The following is a 16,372-nucleotide window of genomic DNA, read 5'->3' as shown; positions in this document are numbered from 1 at the left end:
TGAGGATCGAGATGATTTTTGAAGGTGGTTGTTGGCTCACAGCTCTAGAGGCTACCATTGCAGCTGGTCACATGTAATACATCTAGATTATATGTAATGTACAATGGTTGATGCCTTATGGTTTATTGTAATATTTATGCAATCAAATTATGACATATGTTTCATTTGGTTTGTAGCTTGTGTAGCATAGGAAATTAGGAATCATCACAAACAATATAAAAATTAATCTAGCTCAATCACGAAAGCTTAAATGCAATGATCTATCCTAAACAACACTCAATAGAGACATGAAATAAAAAACATTCAAAAATAGAAATTAAGCAAACCAAAGGTACGATTTGAATGCTCCTTCATGCGGCTCCATTGTTCTTCTTTCCTCTTCAAATGGTTTGGTTGTGGATCTCACCTACAAGTGCACATACATGATTGAAAGCAAGTAGACAAGATTTTTTATCAAGAGTACTAGAAATTCGATAGTCTGATTAAGGATTATTAATCAAGGGGTTTGATTGAAGAAATTCATCCAATTTATAGAAGAATTGGAGAGATGACAAGATTAGCATGATTCAATTCAAATGGCAATTGCAAATCAATTATGTCAATTATGACAAATTATGACAAATTATGCACTTTCTATGCAAAATTTGTTGATTGATAATTTATGACAAATTATGACAAATTGACATGTCATTTCCATGAATTTAGGAGAGAAATAGGAAGAAATTGAAATTAAGAATTAAGAAATTAGAAAAATTAGAAAATAGGAGGAAATAAGAAATTAGGAATTGATGAAAATTAGAAATTAGTGAATTAATTAATACTTTTTCATTTATTAATTAATTCACAAGGAGGAATAATTAGCCAATTAAATGAACATTTAATTGTGACAAGAAGACTTAGGATAAATAAATAAATTATTAATCCTAGAGGAAGAAATGACAAACAAGGTTAAATAATTAAATCATGAAACCCTAGAAGATGAATTAGCAATGCGAGAATGACAATTAGGTCTTGATTAAAGATAATTGATATCGATTCGATCATGATTTTGAATTGATAAATGACCAGTGTTGATAAATGATTTGATTGAGATTGGTTGAAAAAAATCAATGACAAATTGACCAAAGTGACATGATTGAAAAGGACAAGGATCGATGACAAATCGATCGCAATATGACAAGATTGACAAGGACAAAAATTGACCAAAATCATGACAGAAGATTGTTGTCGACAAGACCAAATTCGAAAGTGAGACAGATGAAGAATGCAGAAGAATGACTCAATGTTTGCAAATGATAAAGACCAAATACGAATCATAGGAGAAATGTTAATGCGATGCAAAAACCTAAAATGAGGCAATGCGCAAATGTTAAAGTATGACTCCGCAAGCGTTGACCATTTTTAGGTGTCTACAACTTATTTTTCTCTCTTGCTATTATAAAAGGTAATTCAGGGCTAGTGAGATGGGGTTGGATTCTTAAGGTAAATTTTTGAAATTCTAGGGAGTAGGGCCTCCATGTGAAGTTGAAGATTAGGAGTAAGCTAGAGTTCTGTAGTCATTTTGCCATTTCAAATAGTGTTAACCAGAATTCATACAATTCTTAATGTTTTTATTGTAACTGTCTCCAACATGTAATCTCATTGTTTTATGAAATAGATGATCAAGGATCCTCTATTTTGTCCCTTCAAGTTCAGGTGTTTGTCTTGTTTTTTTGCTTCTCTTCAAAGAAGGGATTAAAGTGCTTTTAATATGATAATGAAATGGTGTTGTGCGTGTAGGATAAATAAGAATGGTTGTAGTAGAACTGTAATAGGGGTGTTGATATAATCCATTAATGATAATAAATTACTGGTTATATGTTAGTCTATTTGGGTTTAATGTCTATTTGCTACAACTTGACTCTTCTACCTTGATGAAGGCACTACTCATGATGCTTGTATCTAGTTGTCAAAATTAGTCCAATATCTTAAATACTTTTTTACTTTGTGTTATCTCATTTTTTGTTTTAGGAGTATGTTTAGTGTAGAAATCCATCCTAAATGTTGAGTGAGAGTTTAGAAGCTGGGATTGTAACCAAATTTGAAGATTCATACACTTTCCTAAGCATAAACACATTGAGATATATGTTAAAACTTGTAATGCCATGAATGTTTAAGGTTATAAGAGAGTTAGGAATTAATTAGGTATACTTTTCTTAGTCTTGCAAAGCTAGAAGTACAGGAGATTTTATTGTTGTGACTAAATCTCATTTGTTGGCCAAATCCAACCTTGAACCTGTTGATAAGAAAGTGGCTAGATGTTTAAGTTTTGGGGATCTGTTGATTTGGGAACCAAAAGATTGGTGACTATGCTGAGGAATAAGTGTCATTAATCCAACTGGAAAGAGTTAGCAAAGTGAAGGGTATGAACTTTTGTTTTAGACATTAAATGATTTTCAGCCTAGAAGGTATTTTGGAGTAGCTTGTGTGAAGAAGTTTGAGTGGCTTTGCTGTTGAAGAACTCAGAATACTAAAGTTTTTCAGTATCTTTTTTCTATTCAAAGATTGTTCCTCTACAAGGAGGTGGCTACTCTATCAAAGATCAAAACCTTTGAAGTGTTTATCAAAAGAAAATTGAGCAGTAGCTACAATACTTCAAGGTATTCTCAACAATCTTATTGAGAATATTTTTTCTATAAAATTGTTTGTTGAAAGTTCTAGCACTAGAAAGGTTCCCTATTGAATGATATTAGCATTAAGAAAAGGAGACTATGATAAGAAATTTTACATGCTTCTTGGTTATGTTTTCTAAGTTTTATTTTTAAAAAGAAGTAAGAATGTTGTAATGATTTGTGCTCTTGTAAAGATATTTAGAGAATAGTGGGTCACAAGTGTCTTGTATTTGTATTTTCAAGAACTTGTAAGAGCACATTGAAAAAAGTATCAAAGAATGTATCCCTACTTGGCTCCAAATGTGAATATGCCAAGAAATCATTCCCAACCAAGTACTCAGAGAGATTTAATAATTCAAAGGTATAAAGCCTTGAGGTTTGATGACATCTGAGGTTTCCCAAACCCCATACCACCTAAAATCAAAGATAAGAGTCCTATGTTCAATGGGTTGAAATAAGAATCATCAAACAATCACTTGCAATGGTTCAGTGATTTAATGGAGGACTATGAAGTTGATCATGAGGATATATTTATGAGACTCTCTATTCATTATTTGAAAGAAGATGCAAGAGAATGGTTTTCAAGTTTTCCATCACTCTTAATCAGCTCATGGGAGGAGTTCCAGTTAGCCTTTAGAGGCCAATTTTATGAAATAATTTTTGGGTCTTCTATGTTTGTGGAGTTCATGGAGATTCACATTGAAGAAAATGAACTAGTCACAACTTTTTGTTGGCAATTAACACTCATCCGACATGGGCTAATGGCATTTTGGGTTTTCATTGATGGAAACTCATCATCTCAAGGTAAATGGTTTCATTGTTTGGTTAACCGACATGCATTACACCAACTAGTATTAGTATTCACATTGCTTTACACTGATACTGACATTCACTTCATCCTGGCTAAGTCTTCATCTTGGTAACTTCTCCTGATCCTGATAATGTGTATATGGAACCCGATAATGGATAGGACCTGGCTAAGGAAATATTTTTGTCCCGATTATGTCTTCAAGGATTTTGGTGGTAACGTGTGATGGCTGACATGGTCACTGGATTTATGTTTGATTTTTATTATGGTCTGGCAACCAACTTGTTTATATTTCTCATTGAAGCTGACATGGTTAAGATAGAATGATATTTAAGAAGATCACCTCAGTGATAGATTATGTGTGTATGGAATGGAATGAGAATGTTTGATTGTGAATATTTCAGTAAGTTTCAGTATGCATTTTGGTCAATGATTGGAAGTGATTGTGCACAATTTCATGTGCACAACATAACTAGTAGCAGAACAGAGCATCAAATAACTAGTATACAGAGAAGGTTATCAGAGCTTTCACCGAAACTTATCCAACATGGTCAGATGTCATTTATAAGTTCATTTTCATTTGTAAATACTTTGTAATGTATTGTAAGTCAGTGAGACTTCCTATTTTGTGTTTGAGTAGTTATCTCTAAGCGGTTGGCCTTTTTGCATGTGCAAACCCTCTTATGTAATATTTGTATACCTTAATCAAGTATATAGATATTGTTGGTATCAGCCCCACCATGGTTTTTCCATTTGCAGGGTTTTCCACGTATAAATCTTGGTTTTATGTGTTGGCATTTTTTATATTTATGTTATGATTGTCATTGATGGACACACACTTGTATTGAGATCCCTTTTATATGTATGAGCTAGAGCTCAACCGGTATTTGCTCCAACCGGTATGTTGTATTCTTGTCTTTAGACTATTGGTGATTTTGTAGAATGTGTTTCTTGGTCTAAAGTGGCATGTCGACCTCAAGCGGTATGAGGAAGCAAAGTGGCATAACACATTCTTACCAGTCTTCATTTTTGTCAAACCGGCAACCTGTATTTTGTATGAATCGGTAATACTCTATGATGAGTTACCAACCAGCATTTTGTGATGAGTTACCAATCCACCGATTGTTTGATGGTGCCGACACACTAACGGTGCTTTTTGTGTCATGTTACTGAGCATGTCTAGACTCATTGAACCTAGAAAATTGTAATGTAATCCTATTGGACCGACATGAAATTAGATTCCTTTAAAAGGACATCATGTCTAGGGTTTTAAATTGTTGTTGAAAAGGGTTTATGTTGTGCTAGAATTTAAGGTGGTTGAAAAGTTGTTGTAAAAGCGATCTTATCAGAGAAGATCAAGTTGTAACTAAGAGAGAGATAGAGAAGACTGAAGTAATGTTGGAATGCATTAATAGTGAGCAATACTGGACCTAACCAAGCAGTTTGTTCTATTAGATAGATCAAACACTTGTTGATTACTCACATCTTTGACATGTCTATAGCCCTTAACTCGGTAGGCCCAAAAGTCTTTGTAAAATCCTCTAACAAGGTGGTTCACCACTGTGAATCTAAAATCCTCTAGCAAGGTAGTCTTTAATCGGACTTATCTCCTAATAGATATTGAGATTCCTAACAGGATCTGTTCTGGTGAAGAACTTTGTAAGACCTTAACCGGTCTGGTTTCTATTCTATAGATAGTGACTTGTGAGTTCCATCTCACCATGGTTTTTCCCATTTGGGTTTCCACGTCAAATATCTTGTGTTATGGTTGTATTGCTTTTGTGGGTGAATGCTTTACTTGCATTTTGGTTTGCATGTGTGATAATCGGTTTGTCTGTTAAACTATTTTACCGGTTTGTATTTAGACTGTTTAAGGGTTTTAGTGCAGTCATTTTTGGCATACTAATTCACCCCCCCTCTTAGTATTCATCAATTGGTATCAGAGCTTACCTTTCTATAAGTTTAACCACTTGGAAAGAGATATGGTGGAATATACCTTGAGGGAACTTACTCAATGGCTGACTCATTCTTAGCAAGCCTATGATGATCTTATGGTCAAATACAAGGCATCTCAAGCAAAAAGGAGAGAACATGTAGAGAAGCCGATGGAGCTATCTGAAAGTAGTTCTGAAGATGAAGCAAATATGGAAGCCATGATTGAAGAAGTAAATAAGCTGAATGATTCAAACTCCAATCTCAAAAAGGAGTTGGAAGGACTGACTATCCAGTTTAGTCAAGAGCTTGAGAACCGGAGAAAAGCTGAAGATTTGGTAAAGGACAGAGATCATGAGATCTCTGTCCTTTACCTAAAGATGAAGCAAATATGGAAGCCAAGATTGCAGAAGTAAATAAGCTGAATGATTCAAACTCCAATCTTAGAAAGGAGTTGGAAGGACTGACTATCCGGTTTAGTCAAGAGCTTGAGAACCAAAGAAAAGCTGAAGATTTGGTAAAGGACAAATATCATGAGATCTCTAAGTTGAAACAAGAGATTGGTGCACTAACTGCTCACCTTCATGAGAGCAAAATGGAAAAAGAAGGAGTATGAGATGAACTGAACATAGCCATCTCTGAAAATGCAAGCCTAGTGGAGACAAATACTGCTATTTCCAAAGAACTTTCTGAGTCAAAGGAAATACTTGCTAAGTTTAGCAAAAGTACTGTTAAGCTAGAGCAAAAGCTTGAGTCATCAAGACCGGTAAAGAACACCAATGAACTTGGTTTCTCTAGACATGAGGAAGGAGAATCCTCTAGAACAAATGTTGAAGCATCAAAGAAGCAACTGACACTCAAAGGAAAAGGTAAGCAAAAATTCAAACCTATTTTCTTTAACTGTCTTAAAGAAGGACACACTGCAAATGTATGTAGGAGCAAAGCATACAATAATTTTCCTTACTTTATTAACAATGTACCTAGATCCAATAAGTTCAACAGTCATTATTATGCATGCAACAAGTTTGGGCATAGAGCATCTGATTGCAGGTTTGTCATGAACAACACCGGAAGATATCCTTAGAGGACCCAAGGAGCTGGTCCGAAATCTTTTGTGAACTAGAACCCTAATCAGTTTAATGCTTATAGTTATTAGTCAGGTAACAATGGTTATCAACTGGCAACTGGATGGAGGGAAAACTTTTGGATCTATCATGGACACAGTCACACTACTACTACATGCAGAAGGAAGAATGGAAACATGAATAGTGGACCTTGGAGAGCATCTGGATTGGTTTGCTATCACTGCAACAAACCGGGTCACATTGCAAGATTTTGCAGAAGCAGAAAGAGTATATCTGATGATATACCGGTCACTTAGAAAGGAGAAATTGATGTTGAAATAGTTCAAGCAGACATGAACAAAACCTAGAGGAAGAAACCAACAATGTTGGAAGAGGAACTGGTTTCTGCGCCTAGTGTGGAAATCTCAGAACCGGCAAACTAAACTCCAAAGAGGCTTAGGGGGAGCAAGTGGTGAAATGTTTTCAAACCCCTAGTTATACCTGTAAAAGACCTTAACAAGTGTGTGATACCTATCACTTGGTAGAAAACCAGAAATGGTAGAAAGGCAAATTAGGGTTTACGCCCTAATAGAGGAGCATTAATGGTGGTAGGTGAGTGACATGTATAAAGGAATATTTGAAATCATTTCTCACTATCTATTTTCAAGCGAAGAAAAGTTTTTCAAAGTGCAGAGAGAAGAAAAGGCAATTTGAGCTAAGATTTCAAGAAACTGACAAATCTTGAAGGAGATTCAAATCCAGTTTGCAAAGGGTCATGGAGAACACAAAGCGGTGATTTGGAAACTAACAAAGAGTGGAGTGAAGTAGAATTAGGAATCCCTAAATTCACATTTTAAAGTTATTTTTTCGTGTTCTTGAAATACTTTACAATGGCTTCCAAATACATCAATTGAGTCAAATAGTTTCATTCAAAGGAAGTCCAAATATAATGCCTTATCACAAGTTCTAGATGGAGTCATAGTAGAAGTGGGAATTTTAGACTATATTGATTGCAAAATAGAAGACCTAGGGTCTTTAGCCATTCATACCTAGTTAGGTTTATTTTGCGGCAAGAACAAGAAAATCAAGCCGGAGTTTAATATCCTAGAGAAGAAGAAACTCCATAATGTAGTATATGTTTTGGAAGACTTCATAGAGGATCACATCAGGATCATCTTGAGCAGAGTCCATGGTGACAAGATGTACCTAGAGAGGATGCATGATATCACGCCATAGGCAATTCATGCAGTCACTAGTTTCTGCAACATAGGAGAAGTGCCAGCCCTAAGAATGGTAAGCAAAATGGAAATGGCCAAACTCACCGGTTCAACAAGTGACTCACAAGGTATGATAGTTAATTCTATCAAGGATGATCTGGTGAAATACGTCTACATGGTGATAGGCTATAGAACATTCTCAGCCAACAGGATTAATTTTGTATCTACTATAGTGGTAAATGTCACTTACCAAATGATCAAAGAGGATGCATCATTTGACCTATGCACCGGTATGCAGAGGCAACTCCTATCTAACCTAAAGTCAATTAAATAGGATAATGCACTGAGCTTCAAATTTGGACAACTATTAGTTGGGTTGTTCTTCTATTTTCAAGGCTTCTTTCCTAGAGTAGGAGGTGTTCAGTGGTCCCCTGACCAACTGGTAACAAAACAGATCAAGGAAAGCATTCAAGCTATTGGAACCGGTTACCTTGATGTACTGAAAAAATATTTTGATGAGTTTAGGAGGAAGATGAGTCAAAGGGTAAGGATCTTAGGTGATATTGTTAAGAAATATGAAGATGACATCTGTTTCACTATTCAGGTGGACAAATGCCTAATGGAGGTTGTTGAGCCTAGAATGGAGGAAGTGGAGCCAATGGGTTATGAGGTGATGTATGATATACTAGAAGGGTATGCCTCAACCCTTACTGCCTCGCCTCTTGATCCTAAGGTGAAGAGGACCGGAACCTATCTAGAGATGATTGCACCGGTAGAGGAACCCTTTGTTAAGAAAGGATAAGAACCGGCAACAAAGAAAGCAAAGGCAGTGCCTGTAGCATCGGCACTGGCTACTACTACAACTCCAAGAGTGACCAAGAAGTCACCTACAAAGAAGAAACCGGAAGTGGCACCAACAAAATTTTTTGAAAGAAATAGGAAGACTAAGTCAAATGAACTAGACTGTGAAGAAACTGAGTCTGATGAAAAGCCAAAGAAGGCCAAACAGACGAAGAAGATGAAGAAAAATGAATGGGTGGTATCTGCACTAGTAAATAATGATATCTCCTCATACAAACCTTTGACACATTTTCAAAGGACAGTAAAGAATATTAGGAGAAAATTACTTCATGATTTAGTTGATTACTATGATGATTTTAATAGTGAGGAGAAAGATGAAGTATTATAGGAGATTATTCTTTATTTGTGTAAAAATGACTGGTCACCATCAGAGATTAAATCTCAGACACCGGATTCTTTATATAAAGCATTAGATAATAAATGGTGCATTGCCATAGAAAAAGAATAGGAGATTAGAGAGAAAGTCTTTGCACAATACTTTCCCGACCTCTCAAATTCAGAATTATTTGATGTTTTGGATCAAAATAAAGGACTCTTCTTCACAAGGAGAAGAAGACTCTGGCTATTAGAGGGGAGAAATGATGATGTTAAAAAAGACACTCATCAGCATATGGATTGTGCTATCAGTTCTCACAAAGCACATATGGCCAACCTGCAAGTAGAAAAAGAACCAGCTGTATCCAAACCAGATGAAGTTTTTGATGAAGAAGGAAACCTGGTTGAAGAACCAATCGACACTATTGATGTCGATGCACTAGACACAAAAGATGTCACTCAGGCCATACCTTATGAGGGAACAGAATAGGGGCAACAAGCCAAATAGGGTAGTGAGCAAGCCAAGGACACACATGAAGCGACTGAGGAATAGACAGAGAAGAAGAAGAGGGATGAAGATGAGAAAAAGAAGAAAGAGGAAGAGAAGAGAAAAGAGGAAGAGGAGAAAAGAAAAGATGAAGATGAGAGAAAGCGGAAAAAGGAAGATCAGAGGAAAAAGAAAGAAGAAGAGGATAAGGAAGAAAAGAAGAAGAAGGAAAAGGAAGAAAAGAATAAGAAGGAAGAGGAAGAACAAAAGAAGAAGGAAGAGGAAGAAAAGAAGAAGAAGGAAGAGGAAGAAAAAGAAGAGGAGAAGAGGAAGGAAACAAAGAGAAAAAAGAAAGAAGAGGAAGAACAGGAACAAGAACAGAAGAAGGAAGTAGAGAAAAGGAAGAAGGAAGAAGCAAACAAGGTAGCGGAAGCAATGAAGAGCACATAGATGGAGAATCTGAAGGCAACCGGAAGTCAAACCAAACCGGCTGATATCTCCAGTCCTATTGATCTGCAGTTTGCAAGTGAGTCAGAGCTTATGTAGAGCATCAAGGTTGCTCAAGAGCACCTTGAAGTCATACAAAGGAAAAAGGAGCAAGACATCATTCAAGTGGCTATAGACACCCTTACTGGTTTGATCCCCAGTACCAATCTTCCTAGCACTGAATCATCACTAGCACAACTTAAGCTACTATGTACTGTAGTGGATGATTAGGTGTAGAGCTTGGAAGAAGTAGCTGAGGCAAATGTTAAGAAAGAGCATCAAAAGGCTCTTAACATTGCTCTGGAGAAAAAGTTGAATGAGCTTCGGTCTGAACTTCTGAAAGACCAAAAGGACATAAGGGACGCTTTCGATGAGGGAAACTTGCTACTAAGCAAAATCTGTCAACCCATCTATTCTATGATGATGTGTTGGCTCAGAAGCAAAAGCTTCAAATGGACTTACAATCCTACTTGAGCACATTTAAGCCACCCTATGATTCCTTTGCAACTTATGGGCAAACCATTCACTGGTTTCAGATCCAGTCAGCCAAAATGGAGCAGGAGATCAGGACATGGTCTAGGGATTTGTAGGAGTTTCAACTAGTTTTACTTCCACATCTGCAAATTCTTCAGAAGTGTTATCTAAACCTGGATGCCTTGACAGTTACGTAGGAGCTGAGCACAGTTGATGCCATGGAGAAATAGGTATCCCAGATGCAAACAGAGCAAGAAGTGGCCACCTTCCTACTTGAGTCCTAGTCTCTCTCAATGAAACAATTTTTGTAGGACTATAAATTAGTTTTTGACAAGTATCATTCATTGTTGTCATAAACTTTTATTATCAAATGGAAACATGGTTGTTTAGCAGTACTTTGTCATTGTTTACAAAGGGGGAGAAGTACTCTATCTATTTTGGAGATGAATAGGGAGAAGTATCTGGCTTTAAAATTTTGATATATGTTTTGATACATGCTATATGCTCTGATATCTCAATGCTTATGCTCTATATGCAACATTTCTATACATTGTATTGATTAAGGGATAGTATATATGCTTAGGGGGAGCAATTTTTTTAATGGCATGTTTTTGTTGTAAAACACTTAGATGTCAAAATTTTATTTTCCTAAGTGTTGCCATCAATATCAAAGGGGGAGGTTGTTGGCATTTTTTATTTTTATGTTGTGATTGTCATTGATGGACACACACTTGTATTGAGATCCCCTTTATACGTATGAGCTAGAGCTCAACCAGTATTTGTTCCAACTGGTATGTTGTATTCTAGTCTTTAGACTATTGGTGATTTTGTAGAATGTGTTTCCCGGTCTGAAGTGGCATGTTGACCTCAAGCGGTTCGCAAATCTCAAGTGGTACGAGGAAGCAAAGCGGCATAACACATTCTTACCAGTCTTCATTTTTGTCAAACTGAAAACTGATATTTTGTATGAACTGGTAACACTCTATGATGAGTTACTAATACACCAATTGTTTGATGGTGCCGACACACTGACGGTGCTTTTTTTATCATGTTACTAAGTATGTCTAGATTCGTTAAACCTAGGAAATTGTAATGTAATCCTATTGGACCGACATGAAATTAGATTCCTTTAAAAGGACATCATTTCTAGGGTTTTAAATTGTTGCTGAAAAGGGTTTATGTTGTGCTAGGGTTTAAGGTGGTTGAAAAGTTGTTGTAAGAGCGATCTTATCAGAGAAGATCAAGTTGTAACTGAGAGAGAGATAGAGAAGAATGAAATAATGGTAGAATGCATTAACAGTGATCAATACTAGATCTAACCAAGCAGTTTGTGCTATTAGATAGATCAAACACTTGTTGATTACTCACATCTTTGACAAGTTTGTAGCCCTTAACCGGGTAGGCCCAAAAGCCTGTGTAAAATCCTTTTACAAGGTGGTTCACCACTATGAATCTAAAATCCTCTAGCAAGGTAGTCTTTAATCGGACTTATCTCCTAACAGAGATTGAGATTCCTAACAGGATCTGTTCTAGTGAAGAACATTGTAAGACCTTAACCGATCTGACCTTAACCGGTCTAGTTTCTATTTTGTAGATAGTGACTTGTGAGTTTCATTTCACCTTGGTTTTTCCAATTTGGGTTTCCATGTCAAATATCTTGTGTTATGGTTTTATTGCTTTTGTGGGTGAATTCTTTACTTGCATTTTGGTTTGTATGTGTGATAACCGATCTATCTGTTAAACTATTTTACCAGTTTGTCTTTAGATTGTTTAAGGGTTTTAGTGCAGTGATTTTTGGCATACTAATTCACCCCCCCCTCTTAGTATTCATCATTATGGTGTTGCCTTTCTCTGTGTTATTTGGTGTATGCATTGTAATTTTATTTAATGTTAACCAATTAATAAGGAGTAAGTTAAAAACTAACTTTACTGATAGAACATTGATTCACCCCCCTCTCAGTGTTCTTAGATTCCAACAATTGGTATTAGAGTGTGGTTCCTCGCAAGAAGTTTAACCACTTGACGAAGATCCAAAATTTGGAATCAGTGGGAACCGGTCTGTGGCATCAACTCAAACTTGCTCTTGAAGATCTTAATAATGAGCAGAGGGAGAACAATAAACTAAAAAGTGAATTGAAGCAAGCCAGAGAACACATCATTTCATTGCAAGGAAAGATTTTAGCTGTCAAGGGTAAGAGAAAGGAACTTTGTGATCAATTGCAAAATCAGAACAATGATGAGGAATATGCTATGAAGGACCATTGTTAGAATCTTACTCAAGAGAACACTATCTTGAAGAATGAGATGCAATCCCTAACCATTAGAATGTGCAAGGAGATAGGATAGGACGAAAAATAAAGAAAACCTAGCCCAAGAATTGAAGGATAGATTTGGAGGAATGCAACAAATTGACTCATGCGAATGATATGTTGAAACTTGAATTGGTCTAGTCCCGAAATAATGAAAAAGAACTTTAAAGGTAGATTATAATCATGAGAGATGATTTGGTCATTGCTAATGATTACAAGGACAAAATTCTAGCCAGCTCTACCAAACTTGATGAAATGTTGAAGATTCAAAGAAATGTCTGTATATGGTGAAAATGGATAACAATAATAACAATATTGAAAGGCTAAATGAATTCAAACACAAAACCCTAGCCTAACAACAACAAAGATCCACCATAACATATGAAGATTACCTAAGACAATGAAAATCAAATGAAATCACAAAGATTATACCATCACATGTCCAATAGGGTTTGGATCTCCATTCTTCCTATCTCCATTGATCTTGCTTGATATATTTGCTCTCAGATTTTATATGCACAAGAGCTCAACAAAGAATGGAATGTGGTTGCAAGTAGGATCGTAGTGTAGTCAATGGCATAAATTGATTCATTAGGGTCTGATAATGAAGGAAGCATCTCCTTATATAGAAGACACTATATGAAATGGAGGGATAAGATTGAGAGGTGTAAAAGGAGGTCGGCTATGATTAGAGGGTAGGTAAAAGAAATAATAAAATAATGAAAGGGGTAGGTAGTGTATGAATTAAGAGATGAATGACATGTGTCATGGGTAGAAAAGGTTAATGACTTAATTAAATAAATAAAGATTTATTTAATTAATAGAAGAAGTGGGATCAATTAAATAAATAAGATATTTATTTAATTTAAGAAAAGGATAATTTAAATAAATAAATGTATTTATTTAAATGAGAAATAAGGCTAGAAGGGGATAAATGAATTAATTAAATAAATAAAGATTTATTTAATTAATAGAAGAATTAAGCTTAGATAATTAAATAAATAAAATATTTATTTAATTAGACTGGACAATTTTGGGTGTCTACATTTTGCCCCTCTTTGAGACAATGCGGCTTGTCGTGTTGTTTCAAAGAAGATAAGATGAACCGATACAAAGTTGCCCCAAGATGGGAATGATATGCCCCCTTGAGAGATTGGATGAAAATGTCTAAAAAGATTGCAGACAATCTCTCAATAAGAAAGAAAGGCTAGAATGGATTGACCGGATAAAGTGACAAAGTCACGGGATAATGAAGACTGACTCGGAAAATGAAGGCGAGGGCTAGGGTAGGCTATAAGATAGACCATGGGGGAAAATACATCCTCATTGTCATCTACACATCCACAAGAGCATATTGCAGAGTGAGAATAGAGCAGGAGCAGTCAGCAGCGATGGCTTTCACTCACAGATTCGATCGCATTCACCGATTCCAGAGGCCAGCAGAGGCAGGAGAGCCGGTAAGTACCGCCAAACCTCCTCGTACTTTGATGCATTTAATTTTTGTCATTAATGCATGTCGAATAGGGCAATAAATGTGCTTAGACTAGGGTCCAAAAAGTGTCAAAAATGTTTAGGCGTGTCTGTGTTGGTGCCAGGCGCGTCTGTGTTCTCTAGGCACGTCTGTGTTTGTGCCAGGTGCATCTATGTCTGAACCCGCGTCTGTGTCAAATGCGGCCGCGTCTGTGCTTTTAAGGCGCGTTTGTGCCAAGAAGGCACGTCTATGTCAACTAGGTGCATCTATGCAAAGTATAGGCACATCTGTGTCCGGCAGGCGCATCTGTGTCAGACAGGCGCGTCTGTGTCAGATGGGCGCGTCTGTGCAGTCTTTGAGCACGTTTGTATTTGAAAAGTATGAATTTGCATCTTCTAGGTCAAATCAGTAGTTCTGTGATGAACATATGTTGTTGATTGGATAAGCTACTGAGAGGATACACTCAAGCAGGTCCTCTAGGAAGACTAGGATAGATCAAGGCAGTTTGTGATGAACAGTGAGTACCAAGATAGAGTACTTTGTGATGAACAAGGAGTACTAAAATATGAGCAACACTTTGTGATAAACAGGGAGTGCAAATGTGAGTAACACTTTGTGATGAAAAGGGAGTGTCACACACGTAGTACTTTGTGATGAACAGGGAGTACCACTAGGATAAAAGCAACACTTTGTGATGAATAGTGAGTGTCACTAGGATAGATAGCAATGCATTGGATAAAAAAGTAGCATTTTATGATGAACAGTGAATGCCACTATGACTGACATGATTTGATTTGTTTGACTGCAGGAATATTTGCCGATGCTAGAGTCACGGGAGAGATTCCCATCAACACAGAGGTTGCGACCTGAGTTGTCGTTCGAGGATAGAGCTGCCATCGAGGAGATGGGTTTGAGACATGTGTTGTATGTGCCTGAGTTTCAAGTGAACATGGGACTGCTGACTGCGCTGGCTGAGAGATGGCACTCTGAGACGTGCACATTCCATTTGCCTATGAGTGAGATGACAGTCACCCTAGAGGATGTATACAAGATTTTGCAGGTGTTGATCGATGGGGAGCTAGTCCCATACGATCGAGATGGCGATAGAGAGGCCCTGAGACAAGTATTCAAGGACACTGGATTAGAGATGAGGGCAAGACATGTGGCATGGGATACCATGACAGCCATAGGGTTAGCATTGTCGGTAGTGATCAGAGGAGCTATCAGTGGGTTCCTATGTCTAGATAGGGTGACACGGGGATTGGCTGTGGGCTGGGGGGGAGCACTGGAGACGCTGATGACATAGCATACCAGATATGCCTGGGGACCGTGTGTGTTGGCACACTTGTATTACAAGCTGCATCAGTTTGTTTATCATGGATCAGTGGGATTGGGTTGCGGAGTTACATTGCTGCAGGTATGGGCTTACGAGCATCTGTCAGTTACCCAACTGATACACTTTGCATTTATATGATATGATCACCTCGCAGCCATGGATTGGCAGGCTAGAGTACTGGCAGCGAGTGATTGATGACATTGATGAGGTCATATGGCGACCTTATCTGGGCTACGAGCAGTGGGAGGATGATGCAGTCAAGCTACCGTACACCTTCCAGAGCAGGTCTCTGATTGGGCAGACGCTCTATGTGCTGGAGAGGTAGTTGGTAGATAGGATTGGCCGATAGTTTGGCCGGATTCAGAGGATGACCTGAGGATTAGGCATGTATGCCCACACAGTTAGAGATCAGGCATAGTTTGGGCCGCTACTGTCGTATGATCAGGCAGTGACTCAGCTGGTGGAGATGATACCTCTTCCATGGGACATGTGGCCTGAGATCGAGGATGCCAGGATGGATGTAGAGTATACAGCGTATTGGGAAGAGCATCCATTCCCCCGATTGACAGATCTAGGAGAGGCACTGGAGGGAGATGGTGGTGGTGACAAGGATGATGGTGGAGGTGATGGGGGTAGAGGCCGACGGAGGAGGAGAGGAGTAGTTGGAGAGAGACGAGTTGCACCTCAGAGGGAGGGTGGAGAGGAGAGGTAGGCTCAGGTGGTGAGGGGTCGCGGTGGATTGCCTTTACAGGTGGCAGCAGCACAGGGTCCCAGGCAGATGCAGATATAGGGATAGGGACAAAGACAGGTACCAGTACAGGCACAGGGGTAGGCACCCGCAGAGGATGAGCCATCGGCAGGGGCAGAGGCAGAGGGGGTTGACCTAGTGGAGGTTGAGCTACTAGATCTAAGGGAGATCTGCTAGGGCCAGGCAGATGAGATTCAGGATCTAGAGAGGGAG

The sequence above is a fragment of the Cryptomeria japonica genome, chromosome 10 (assembly GCF_030272615.1).
Source record: "Cryptomeria japonica chromosome 10, Sugi_1.0, whole genome shotgun sequence".
Classification (NCBI taxonomy): Eukaryota; Viridiplantae; Streptophyta; class Pinopsida; order Cupressales; family Cupressaceae; genus Cryptomeria; species Cryptomeria japonica.
This window is presented reverse-complemented; position numbering follows the sequence as displayed.